The sequence below is a fragment of the Kogia breviceps genome, chromosome 4 (genome assembly GCF_026419965.1).
Source record: "Kogia breviceps isolate mKogBre1 chromosome 4, mKogBre1 haplotype 1, whole genome shotgun sequence".
NCBI lineage: Eukaryota > Metazoa > Chordata > Mammalia > Artiodactyla > Physeteridae > Kogia > Kogia breviceps.
In genome coordinates this window covers 144,940,254-144,954,488 of record NC_081313.1, presented here as the reverse complement: position 1 = coordinate 144,954,488, position 14,235 = coordinate 144,940,254, and the positions used below count along the sequence as shown (strand labels likewise).

Sequence of the window (14,235 nt, the reverse complement as noted above, 5' to 3'; positions counted from 1 at the left end):
GAGGAAAGAAGTCTTCTTTTGATGAGACAGGTGAGGGACCAAAGGTCCTATAGGTAGGATAATTCACCCCCTCCGGGACCACAGAGTCTGCGTGGAAGCCTGACAAACAGAGGAGTTGTGACAGTAATTAACCTGCAAAAGTAAATAAATCTTTCCAGACAATCTTAAAAATTATTAACTTACAATTGTGAGCACAACCCAAGTGAACTGGAAATTTAAATTGACCAACGTATTCATGCCAGAAACCTCTGAGCTGGTCCCTTTCTCAGATTCTCTGTTGATATTCCTGCCTTTCTCTTCCTCCTTCTTTTGCCAACCTGGTCTGTCTTCCTCATGGTATGTGTTTCTTCCCCATCTTACTTGTACACTTTTTCTCTCTTCTCTCTCTCTCTCTTCCCATCTCAGTCTCTCCCCACCCTAGGTACCTCTTCTTTACCTTCTTTGTGCCCTGTCTCTGTCTCAACACTCCTCACTCTCAGCCACTCCCACCCATTATTTCTCTCCTTGGATTGTATATGTCTTGAATCTTTATTGATCTTATATCCCCATTCAAAATTTAAAAGTGGAAAAGTTGTCAGTTATTTCTCTAAAGATCCAAACTTAAATTTACCACTATGCCAGTTCCCTAAACCAAATATTCCTGAGGACCATTATCCTCACCCTCCTGGGTGTGCAAAGCTTGAATCATCTCTGACAACTCTACCTCTCTTCCCCTTCTCCCCAGTCTCCACTTAACCTCTTCCCATTTCCTACGGAGTATCTCCCCACTCTTCCACAGGCAGCTCTTCTCTCCTCCCTATTCCCATTGGACTGAATCAGATGTGACTAAGTTAAGGATCTTGAGATGAGAGATTATCCTGGTTGCACAGGTGGGTCTTTAGAAGGGTCCCTGAAAGTAGAAGTGATGGGCATGAGAGGAGGTCAAGAGTGATGCAGTGTGAGAAGGACTTGAGCAGCTGTTGCTGGCCTTCAAGGAAGAAGAAAGGTCCTAAGCCAAGGAATACAGAAGCTGAGGTGGGGGCAAGGAAACAGATTCTCCTCTAGAGTCTCCAGAAAGGAAGGCAGCCTTGAACACACCTTGATTTTAGTGCCATAAGACTCACGTCAGACTTCTGCTCTAGAGAGCTGTACAATAACGAATTTGGGTTGTTTTAAGCCACTAAGTAATTTCTTGCACCAGGAATAGGTAACTAATACAATACCTCTCTTTTACTTATGGAGGTACACACGAATGCCTTGTCTTATTATTAACAGCAATCCAAGGTAGCCCCTCTTTTCAGCCTTCTTGGTATACCCAAACCTTGTGTTTCAAGCAATCTGCTCCCTGAACACTTGCTTTTCTTTTGTCTGTACCAGTGCTCACAATGTCCTCTCCAGAGTGCCCTCCTCCAGATGCTGCCTGTCCTACCTCTCTTCAATACTCATGGATTCCATGGAGCTGTTTGTGATCTCTCCCTTCCTTGATTCTCCAGAACGTTGTATTTTTCAAGGTATATTCCATTTCAATTGGTGCTTTCTAATGGGAGAGAAGGGAACGAGAGAGAAGAATGGACTTTACATGCACAGGTTGAAACTGCTCCAGGTTCTCTGTTCCCACAATGCTGTTTTCCTCTCTCTACTGCAGTAGTTACCACCACACTGTGTGACTGTGAGTTATTTAAAGGTCTACTTGGACACTGGATAGCGAGTGCCTCCAAGGTGGACAACAGGTCTTACCTCCCTTTCTACATCCCAGCCCCTAGACCAATGCCAGGTACACAGTAGGGATTCAATAACCATTTCTTGAATGAATGGATGAAGAGAGCAAGTACAGTGTCTGGTTGTGCTGAACAGACAGGGCTATTAATAATTTTTTCTTGTACCATCTGGCTCTATTTAATTGGGCTGGTCAAATGAAGCACCTCAGTTAATGCAATGAGGTTTTAAATGGGACTGCTTTGATTCATAGCTCAAATCATAGACTTTTCTTTCCTTTTCTTTGTTTTATGTTTGTTTTTGTTTTGCTTTTGCAGAAGAAGACTCCCATAATAAAAGTTCCTTTTTATCTGCTTCATTCAAAAGGGGCTACTATTGTAAGTAAAATGATTATAATCATGCAAACTCTTTGGCCCAACAATTCTACTACTTAAAATGTATCATAAGGATAAAAAGCCTATGTTTACAGAGGTTTATCTTAGAGCATGTTCAATGCAGGATCTTTTATAAGAGTGAATAATTGGAAATAGCACAAATGTAATGGGGGATTATCTAAATATATTATCTCTACCATGAGATACCATTCAGTTATCAAACATTGTTTTGTCAACTGATATTTATTATATAGAAAGATGTTTATGAAATGTTTATATTCTTTTTTATGTTTATCTTTATTTTCTAACTACCATATAATAAGCCTATATTTAAAACTTAGGTTTAATTGTTTTTTTAAAAATAGCTTTGCCTCCAAAAGGAAAATTGTATAAAACTTTGATATTTTTCCAAATTCAAGAAAATTTATCTACAGGTAAGATTTAATTCTCTATGACAAAAGAAGGGGAAAATCACAAAAGACTTGAAATATAATTCATTCCATTAATTCATTCAGTCTAGGAACATTTATTGTACCATCTCAATTAAGGCCTTCAACAGCAAGCAACAGAAAAGAACTCTAGATAACTTCAGCAAAAGGGAAATTATTGGAATGTTATTTAGGGACATACAGAATTGTTGAGATACTGGAAGCCAAGCTTGGAGAATCAGGTACCAGGAAGAGTTCCAGAGAACCAAAAAGCAGAAAGTGAAGCACCTGGTTCACAAAGGAACTCTATCAGGACCGTGTGCCATCCCTCCTGATATGGCAAATGGCCTCTAACAGTTCTCCATCCTTGGGTCACTCAACCAAGTCTAAAGTCACTGGAGAACACACCAGACAGGCTGAAGTTAGCTTTGTATCTCCTCCTTCCCCTGTTCTGAATCAGAGAGTGAGGAAGGAAAGATCTAGTCCTTTCACCAAGACTACACACAGTAGGGAAGATTTTACTTCCCCAGTAAATTTGGGGTGCTGTTAGGAAGGCAAAATGGAAGTGACAGCCTGAAAATAATAAATGGCCACTACGAGCCCCTGAGATGTGCCAGGCATCAGGCTGTTCTGCCTTCCAGGCCGAGTTTCCCTGCCAGGAAGCCTCTGGTACAAATAGTTCAGTGGAGCTACGAGACCAGAAACACCATTCAGAGGAGATTAAGAAAGCTTTGATTCTATTATTTCATTTATAAACTTGAAAATGTTAAGGTTTTCTATTGTTAATTTCTTCTAGTCTGCAGGAAAAAAAAATACTATTTTTTCTCTTCTGGTTGTCCACACTTTGCTCAACTGGTACAAATGTCCTGTTACGTATTTACAGCATAGCAGCCTGCCACGGACTGAAGCACCTTATCAGCAACACACCATGGGGGTTATCTTAAAAGTTTCAAAGCTTGTTTTAAGTTTATTTGACTCTGGGTGCCTTAGCTGCAAGATGGAGGGGTGTGTGTGTGTATGAGAGAGAGAGAGAAAGAGAGAGAGAGGGAGAGAGGGAGAGAGAGAGAAAGAAAGTAGGCAGAGATAAAGAGGAAGGAACAAAGAAGATGGAAATCAAATTCCAAATCCAAACTGCTGAAATAAATCAATACTTCTCTTGAACTCACAAACTTGAAGTCTGCATACCTTCCATCCACTAAGAGCTGCTAAAAATTTAAACAGTTGGACAAAGAGTTTTAATGCAGCTGCAAAAGAACGGAAACCAAACTGTGAATACCTTTCCTATAATGAAGCCAGAGTGGCTGGCTTCATTTCAATAAATGCCACAGAATAAATAAGACCCTAGAACAAGACACTGTGGCATCCCTGGGCACATGTCATTCACATGGTTCATTCACTGGAGTCCTCAGTTTACCTTGTAGAGCAGCGGTCCCCAACCTCTTTGGCACCAGGGACCGGTTCCGTGGAAGACAGCTTTTCCATGGTCGGGATGGGGGGGGGGTGATGGTCCAGGCGGTAGTGCGAGTGACAGGGAGCAGCACACGAAGCTTCGCTCCCTTGCCGCTCACCTCCTGCTGTGTGGCCTGGTTCCTAAGAGGCCGCGGACCGGTACCAGTCTGCGGCCTGGGGGTTGGGGACCCCTGTTGTAGACAATCATTCTATGTCAGGAAACAACTTCTAACAAAGCCTCCTCTAAATAAAGTTGAAAATGGAGGAACATTTGCAATTTGTTGTTTGTAAGAATCAAATTTCCCACAGAGGGTCGTGTTTATTCTTACTTTGCTACACATCCTGGAGTGTATGATTATCTCCCACTCCCCCAAACCCAAATCAGACCTGATGAGAGAGGCTTGTTGCTCAGATGCCTCAATTCAGCCTCCAGGGAGCTTTTGTCCTGAACTCTGCTACCTCTTCTACCCCAGCTCACACATTCTGCACTCCCACTGAGCTCTAGCCATCCTGGGCCATAGGTTTTTAGTCATGCACGGCTCTCTGGCCTCAGGACCTTTGCGTTTACTGTTTCATAAACCTGAAATGCTTCTCTTCTGGTTTGGCCTAAGTATCTCTTTTACAGAGAGGATTCCCCTTGACCAGCTATCCCCCATCCCATTATTTTTTGTTCTAGCACTCTGTTTATGTCACCTACAGTCCTCATCTCACTCTGTAACTAATTCATTGATTTTTTTTTTTTTTTTTTTTTTTTTTTTACTTACTTACTCTCTGCCTCTCCAGTAAAACATAAGCTACTAGAGGTAAGAGACTCTGAACTTCAGGAAGAGCCTGGCTTAGAGTGGATACTCCTTGGTCAGAGTTGAATGGATAGAAATACGAACAGGCAGTTGGATTTGCATTTGTGCTTTCCAGTGGGTCAGAGTTGCCCAAGAACCAAGGGCCCTTGGAGGCCAAAGGAACCCACAACCCTGTGAATGAAAGGATGATCATGCACTTCTGTGAGAGGATGTGGCTTTGGGAGATATAGACTCGTGTGCAGGAGGGGCTGTGAAATGGAACAGGTGGTTCAGATGCTGTGACATTATGTCTGCAACTGAAAAGTGGATGAGGATCCAGAGAAGAAGGAGAAAAGCTTCAGGTTGCCTCTGGCCAGGAAAGAGCTGTCCAGAAGTCAGTCTATTCCAAAGGGGATTAACAGTATTGAGCAAGAGAGTATGAGACCACAAGAATTCAAAGATAGGCTCTTTTTAGTAACTTGCTATGTGGCAAAGTCTGTATGAACCTGCTTTGAACATTGAACAGCCGGATGCCTGAATTAGCAGAGAATAGAGGCAAATAAAGGGCAGCCAAGCAGAGTTATCACTGTCCAGATAAGAGGCTCCTGGCCCTTTTTTGTCCTTTGCTGTTCTTTGTCCTCTAGTCATCCTGATATTGTTGGGTTTAATCTATTTATGTTTGAAAAGGCCATTAACTAATCCATGTTTTATTATCAATAAAAATCGAATAAATGAATATTTAGTCTATTGGGAAGGAAAACTGGAAAATAAAATCTTCCAAGAACAGCCAAGTCACAGGAAAAACATCATGAGTGTGATCTGCCAGGTAAAACTCTGGCATAACTGAAACTGTACAACTTATTTTAAAATTTGTACATAGTAAAAATTAACTGTATTTTTTGGTGTGTAGTTCGGTGAGTTTTAACAGATGTATAGAGTTATGTAACCACCACCATATTCAAGATATGGCAAAACTAATTTTAACATGGACCAGGGTATTTGGGGATATTCTATTTAGTGGGATATTTTTGACTAGCTTTGCCTAATACGAACAAGTCTCTTCTCCCTCCACACTGCCCATCCTCCCCTGCCTTAAATCAGTTTGTCCCATTCATAAATTTGGAAGCTTTTTCCCTGTCACTAGAAGACGGGGCTCTAATGAGGGCAGAAGCTACAGTGAGAAGAAGAGAAAAGTTGGGGATATGGAGTGGCCTCTCACCCCACCAGATTCTTTGGACTGGTTTAAGTTGTAACAAGAAGGGATTAGAAGCAAAAACCAATAGGACCCTTCAGGAAGGATTTGTGAGAGGCTGGGCACAAGTCAATACTCTGTGTTCAGGGCCCAACTAATGAAGCAGAGCTCAGACCCAGGGAGGAAGCCCATCCTTGCACCTGGAGAGGCAGGTCATTCAGAGCCAGACTCCTTGGCACAGACACCAACAGTCCCATGAAGGGCAGAGGCAGCAGTGACCTGTCACCAAGAAACATCGAAGGCAACAGAGGTGGTCAGAGCAAAGAGGGACAAGGTGAGTATGGCTGACATCTTTGGATTCCAGGTACATGTGTAGAATCCCTTTGGGGTCTCCCATAGATAATAAGGGGGCACTATAGGATGGTTAGCGGATGACTTGAGCTATCATTTTATGTTTAAGGAAGGGCAACCCGGGTAGCTAGGGGGTTGGCAAATATCTGTCCCACAAAAGTTTTACTAGTTTCCTCTGTGGCAGACCCTGTGCTCAACCATGGGGATATGATGAATAAGATAAGAGGATGGATCCCTCTTTTCAAAGCACCCAGAGCCAATTACAGGAGATAGGGTTGGACACAGATAATTTCAACATATTGTAAAAGTTAATAAGGTAGCACAAGTGGTAAATGGAGCTCATGGTATGTATTATTGTTATTATTTTATTATTACATAACAAACATTTATTGAGTGCATATGATTTGCTAATCACATCGCTAAAAAAGGTTAAGGGACTTGGTATTGAGATGACATGACATGGCTAGAAAGGGTCAGAGTCAAGGTTAGAATTCAGGCTGTCTGACTTTAAAGATTTTGCTGAGAACAACCATGAAATAAAAATAATAACAATATATAAGCCACATTAATGGTTGATGATATTATATGTATTGGGCGCTTAACTATCTCATACTATTTCAAGAGCTGTTATGCAGAGAGACACAATAAAATCGGGCTGGATTTTTCATGCATGAGAAAGCGAAACAGGGGCCAGGATATTATGGAGAAACAATTCAGCTTGGTGTAAGACTGTCTCAACATTTGGAGCCGTCTAGCACTGTAGGTATCAAAGCACAGGCTGGGTGCCATCTGCCAGGAATGCTGAAGCAAGAACCCCTGTTCCAGGTGCGAGGATCAACATCACCTCTGCTACTCCCCCAGCTCACTGATTCTCTCATGCTGAAATTTGAAAAGCTCAGTCTCTTTTGCCAGCTCCTTCTCTGGCTAACACTTAAATGTCAAAGCCCTTCCTCTTCTTTTACTCTCTATAGGTCCCTATACTATTTCATCCACTGTGCTTGCTTTATCATTTGTATGCTAACAGGTCCCAAATTTTACACTCTAGCCCAGCATTCTTTTCAGATCTCCAGACCTACATATTGGATATAAGATATCGAGGCTGCTGCTGGTCTTGGGAGCACTTGGTCTAATTTGGCCTAGATGACCATGGAAAAGACCTCTCTATGGAAAAACACAAAAAGAGGTGAATCAATTTAAACAGGAACTTAGAAAACTTATAGAAATGGTAAAGGTGTTTGGTGGTGTTTAAAAATAGAAGGATTGGGGGACTTCCCTGGCAGTCCAGTGGTTAAGACTCCATGCTTCCACTGCAGGGGGCATGGGTTTGATCCCGGGTCGGGGAACTGAGATCCCACGTGTCGTGCGGCGTGGCCAAACAACAACAACAGCAGCAACAATAAAACTAGAAGGATTTTAACTTCAGTGGCACAGATTTGCTTCTTTGACCACCTAGCATACCATTTGGATGTTCAAGGACAATATTTATAATATCATAATGATTTAAATGTTATTTTCTGTTTTAAGCTTCTAGAATCAGCCTAGGGACATTTAAGAAGACTTAACTAGGATGGTCAGAATGCACATTTCTCAATCTCAACATTATAAAAATAAAGGTAAAACTGGCAAAGTTTGAGAGGTAAAAGTGAGAAGGTGTGGTAAATGGTTAAACGTGTGGTAAATGTCCTTATCATACAACGTGGGAGTCAAGAGATGTCCATCCCTGTGATTAATGGAATAAGAAATGAAGGTTTAATTGTGCCATTTAAAGTGGTAGAGGTGACCAGAGAAGGAATTGAGAATATGACATTGGGAGGTCAATAAAGAACCACAAATGAAGAAATAAAAAATGTCCTTCTCTGGGCAATGAGGTGTAGGATACAATATCATGAACTACTCCAGCCAACTCTGTCATTCTACGCAGAGTCCATCTGTGGGTAAAAACAATGCATGAGGAGGAGGAGCCAGAGGATCTCTGAGAAATAGAACGAAAGTCCGATGATGTTATCATCAGCTGGATCAAACTGTACCTGAAGCCATAGATAAACCTTGAATTATTTAGTTATGTAAAGCAATATATTTCCTGATTGCCTACACAGTAGTCTTCATTCTATGGGTAATAAAACCCCAATTTTATTCAGTGGTGCACTGATCCCAAATAAATGACTACATTCTCAAACTCCCACAACTTGGCTGAGCTCTGGCCAATGAAATTTAAATAGATGTTCTGTATGGAACTTCCAGGAAGATTCCTTCAAGTTTCTTGATGTGGCTAGAGCATGCCATCTTTCTCTTGCTCCTTACTCCTTCCCGTTGTGTGGACGGAGGAGCTCTAGAAGCAAGCATTTTGAAACCTTGAAAATGGAAGCCATGAGGAGATGGGAAATTAGAGCCCAGGTCCCTGATGAACGTGGAGCTTACATAGCAAAGACTGACTGCATATCTTCAGGCATCTTTTTACCCAAGAAAACAAATGATAAAGTGTTTAAACTACTATTAGTTTGTATTTTCTATTATATTCAGTAAACCTATTCCTAACCAATACAGCTGATGTTTCTGTAATTTGCAAAACTGAACAGTCCTGATAGATGAACTCAAATGAAAAATTCTCTTCTCTGGAGACAACTGATTCTTGGATAGTTGAAAAAACAGACAGATGACTATCTCTTTCCTATAAGCACTGCGTTATTTGATTTTTTAAAACTTTGATGTAAATAAGAAAATATGAAGACAATATAATAAGTCATGGAGAGGCCACAGAGTAAGAAGTAAAACACCAAAATACATGATTTAGGGGAGCTCTAGGGCTACCACACATGAAGATTAATGTTATACAGAATGCAGGATAATTCTCCATCTAAGAGAAATTTTAAATTATGGAAGAAATCATTAGAAAGCACTGTGTACATGTATATACACACATACAAACATATTCAAACAAGTCTCATAGACTACTAAATGATATGTAAAAATATTCACAAAATAATATGAAGAGAAAAAAGTAGAATGCCTGACAGCACATTTAATAGCATCCTACTTGTAGAAATGCCTGTGGTACAGGACTAAAAATCTATGAGGAATTTCCTGAGGAATTTCCCCAAATATTAGCAGTGGATGTCTCTGGGTGGTAGAATCATAGTTCATGCTTGCTTTTTTTATTTATACTTTTCAGCATTTGTCAAATTTTCTACATATCTTACTTGATGATCAGAAAAAAGCAATATACTTTTTTCCAAATGTGTTTAAAATATTTTTTAATTGAGAAGAGTCCTGAGCATTTATAACACAGCTATTTTGGAACACCAGCTGGCATCAGCTGTGTTGAGGGAAACTAGAGCAGGGGATATGACCACACCTGGGCTCAGGTGATGGGAAATGAAGCAGCCTGGTCCCAAAGGCTAACTGGGCTGTTCTCACATTCGTGCTGAGGGCCACACTCTCAGAGTTAAGAGCAGCAGGTGTAGCCTGAGAGTGCATTCCACATACTCTAAACAGACATGAACATAGGAACACAGCAACTCACCTCCATGAATGGGCAGCTAGCCCCAGGCAGCCAGGTTTTACTGTGGCTTCTTTGGTTCTCTATCCAAGGATGGACCCGGAAAAGTGGAGCCAGGTAAACAGAGGAGCACGTGACATGGGCATGAAGTGGCACACACTCAGGGCTGGTGTCCTTCTGCACACATAGCTGATAAAGCCTGGCTTTGTGTGTTTTACAGCTTCCAGTATCTTTTTGATCCAGAAGGTAGCCTGGGTCATAAAGTACCTTGAGGAAAGACAAGGAAAGAAGGTACAAAGTTGATATAGGTATCTCTTGTTGGTGCCAGTAATTACAACAAACTCCAGATTAAGAACACAAAGTCAAAGAAGCACCTTTTTTTTCTTTTAAAAAATTTTTTATTTTATATTGGAGTATAGTTGATTTACAATGTTGTGTTGTTTGTGTTGTATTAATGTTTGCTGTACAATGTTCAGGTGTAGAGCAAAGTGATTCAGTTAAACATATACATATATCCATTCTTTTTCAAATTCTTTTTCCATTTTGGTTATTACAGAATACTGAGCAGAGCTCCCTGTGCTATACAGTAGGCCCTTGTTGGTTATCTATTTTAAGTATAATAAAATGTATATGAAGAGTCACCTTTGAAATGAATTAGCCAATTGACTTTTAAACACAAAGCAAAATCATCATGATTTTAGGAAGAAAATGAAACACTGTAAATGTCTACTAAGTCTGGGAAGAGTGATTTGTGACGTGTGAACACATGTATGAGTGTGCATGTGTATGTGCGGGCACACGGGCATGCATTGCTGTGACAGGCAAGATGCTTTAGGCAGAATGGAAACTCACCTCCCATCACACAGCTTAACATTTTGTCACTTTCCTTTGCCTTTGGTAGTTAATAAAATCAATTTTGCAGTAATCATAGAGGTCCCTGCTCCAAGGGAATGACTTTTTCCTTTAAACTGGGTATATGTTCTTTTCAAAGAGAAATGAGATCAGAATTGGAGGCAAAGATAGTTGGGGAGTTAGTCCATAGTACTGTGGCTACCAGAGAAAGGTGGATTCAGAGAGAACCACAGAAGCATACCTATGGTATCTATGTCTTGAAAAGTACTTGTGTATTTCATCATTCATAGGAATTGAAGCTACACAGAGAGCATTCAAGTTACAAGCTTTATAACACTGGACAAGCTACTTCCCCTCCATAGACTTCATTTCTAAAATGAGCATAACCATGGTACCTACCATAGGATTGCAGTAAAGATTAAATTAGATAATACATGTAAGTGCTAAGGTACATTATCAGGCATGTGAAATATACTCAATAATGAGTTATTATCATTATTATCCCTCTTCAATCATAAAATGAGGGATGAGACTAGACAGTCCCTCCCAGCTTTGATATTTTAGCATATCACTGTCCAACAGAAATATACATATGCTATATAATTTTAAATGTTCTAATAGCCACATTTTACAAAGTAAAAAGAAACAGCTGAAATTCATTTTAATATGTTTTATTGAATTGTATGCATATGAAAGATCATTTCAGCATGTAATCAATATAAAAACCATTAATGAGAGATATTCTGCATTCTTTTTCTTGTACTCAGTCTTTGAAGTTGAGTGTGGGTGACACTTAGAGCACAGCTCAACTCAGACTAGTTCCATTTCATGTGCCCAACAGCCACACATGGCAGATTGAAGAGTACAGTTCTAGAATTACAATGAGTCCAGTTTTAAAATTATTCAATTTGTTTTGGCTGAAGGACATCTAGAAAGCAATGCCACCAAGTTATTTAAAGGTATAAGCATTGTTACCTTGGATGAGAGATTAGGCTAGAAATGGAAATGAAGCAGCTAATCACATTTTAATGCCACAAGCATGGATGACCACTACCAAGCCTGAAATTCTTCCTAGGGGGTCATCTGTTAGGTTAAGGCATTCTTAGGTCCACAAAAAGTTACAGGAAAATATGTTGCCTTGAAGAACAGTTGCTACCACTATTTGGATTTCTCCATGGGCTGATGAGAGAGGAAGAGAAATTACATTATGCTTTCATTCCTGATTAAAGCCCAGTTACTTAACAGTGACTGTATCCTATTTACTTATTTATTTTTTAAAGTTTTTTTCTTTAAAAATTACTTAGCTACAGATAACTTGTCTAATTTTTTTTAGTAAATTTATTTTATTTATTTATTTTTGGCTGTGTTGGGTCTTTGTTGCTGTGCACGGTCTTTCTCTAGTTGCAGCGAGCAGGGGCTACTCTTCATTATGGTGCACGGGCTTCTCATTGCGGTGGCTTCTCTTGTTGCGGAGCACCGGCTCTAGGCGCGCAGGCTCAGTAGTTATGCCTTGCGGGCTCTAAAGCACAGGCTCAGTAGTTGTGGCGCACAGGCTTAGTTGCTCCGCAGCATGCAGGATCTTCCCAGACCAGGGCTCGAACCCGTGTCCCCTGCACTGGCAGGCAGATTCTTACCCATTGTGCCACCAGGGAAGTCCCCCTATTTATTTTTAATAATAATTAAAGGTTAATAGACAAGCAGAGTTGTAATAATCATCAAAGGAATGTAAAGATAGTTTTATGTTGGTACTTGAACCAGAAAAACACTGACAGTGAATTGTGAAGCAAAAGAGACAATCATGATGTGTGTGTGTGTGTGTGTGTGTGTGTATGACCAGTGAGGCCACATGACCTGTTCAGGGAGGACTGACTTTGCAGTTGACTCAGAAATCCAAAAAGATTTCGAGGAGACACACACTGGAGAACAGGGAGGAACAAGGAGACAGAATTGCAGGGCAGGAATTGATAAGATAATGAAACTGTCACCAGATACTCTGATCTACCCCAAAGGGGCTATCTAATGAGCCTTCTCACAGCCCATAAGAAAGAGTCACCCCAAATTAAATCATTTTCAGGGCTCTAAACACAGTGGAAACTGTTTACTCTCATGGCATCCATCTATGGCAACCAGACTGTGAAATGTAAAGTGATTACACCTTTGAATCGATTTATTTTGTCTTTTGATGAGTAAAATGAACGGATTAAGTGCCCAGATGTTGATTCTACCATACGTAGATTTGCAGTCTGGCTCCACCATCTGACCTGGAGCCTAATCTCTCTAAACCTCGACTTACTGAAATGGAAATATGGCGGCCCATCATTCACAGGAATGTTGTAAGGCTTGAGCGAGGCATGCAAGACTCTAGGTTCAGTGCCAGGCACCTCGTTGTTATTATCATTTGTTCTAAACTCTCTCCCTGCAAGGTTTTAACTTGGCAGATCATAACCAAGAATAAGGATATGGATGATTCTATACATTTTGCTCCATATTGTGCATTTAATTATGTTGGGTAGTCGCCGGGAAAGAATCAATAAAAATACCAACAAGGAAGGCAATTTTTAAAAACATTATTACCATATGTTCAAACATAGAAGTAGAAGGGAAAAATGTATTCTGGCTTCATGAGGAGAATCTTTAAGGTAGTATTGTGATTCCCACTGTGACACAATAGAATCTTCTGGGGATGGGAATTCAATATAAGGAAATTAAGTTCTGAGCTTCATTCAAGGGAGTTTAGCTATTAAAATATGAACATATGGCCTCACTTATCAGATAGTTCCTGGTCCTGAGAAACTACTCTGGCCTCCCCTCTATGTATCTCAGATTTCTCATCTGTAAAGCAAGAGCATTGTACTAAGATCCCGCATTCCCTTCTGCTTCTCACATCTTAGGATTCTATGTCTGTAGCAGAATTGAGTTCTGCAGACTCAATTAATGAGCATTTGACAGATGAAAATAATTAGCTTTTGAAGGTCCTTCCTTGCCTGGGAAGGGAGATCCTCCCTATCATTCTTGGGATTATAGGATGCACGATCAAAAGGAAATGATGTGTGTGAGGGTAACAGAAGGAACATGAAGATATGGGGAGAGAGAGGGCAGAGAAACTGGAAAGGAGAATCTGCAGTTTGAGAGGTAGCTAGGAGAAAGCAGGAAAAGAGAGAATTTGAAAGTCCTTACGGATTTATGTTTCCACTTCAGTTGTTGAGACATATTTACAAAGGATTTGGTTTATTTTTAAATGACTGTACATAGCTGGATGTGTTCTGATAAAACACTAGTCCTAGACCAACCAGGAAATCCCCCTCTACCACCCCCTAACCTGTGGCATTATCAGCCTTCGTACTGGCTGTAGAGAGTCCAACAGTCACCTGGTCAGGTTTACCCCCTTTCAGATTGATACACCCCTCCCCACCCCACATGTACTCTAAGGCAGCGGTCCCCAACCTTTTTGGCACCAGGGACTGGTTTCGTGGAAGACAATTTTTCCATAGACCTCGGGGGCGGGGGTGTGGTGATGGTTCAGGCTATGAGAACGATGGGGACCGATGGGGGTGGCAGATGAAGCTTTGCTTGCTTGCCTGCTGCTCACCTCCTGCTGTGCAGCCCGGTTCCTAAGAGG

The 14,235-nt window shown here is 40.8% G+C and overlaps 1 protein-coding gene across 1 annotated transcript in view; it reads right to left on the bottom strand.

Annotated features, from left to right (window-relative positions):
• The window catches only part of HTR4 (5-hydroxytryptamine receptor 4), a 211,706-nt gene extending 201,848 nt beyond the window's left edge, over positions 1–9,858 (bottom strand). The window contains exon 1 of the transcript XR_010840322.1: positions 9,789–9,858. The gene's annotated coding sequence lies outside the window, so the exon portion shown is untranslated. The remainder of the gene's footprint in view (positions 1–9,788) is intronic.
• Positions 9,859–14,235: the final 4,377 nt, after the last annotated feature.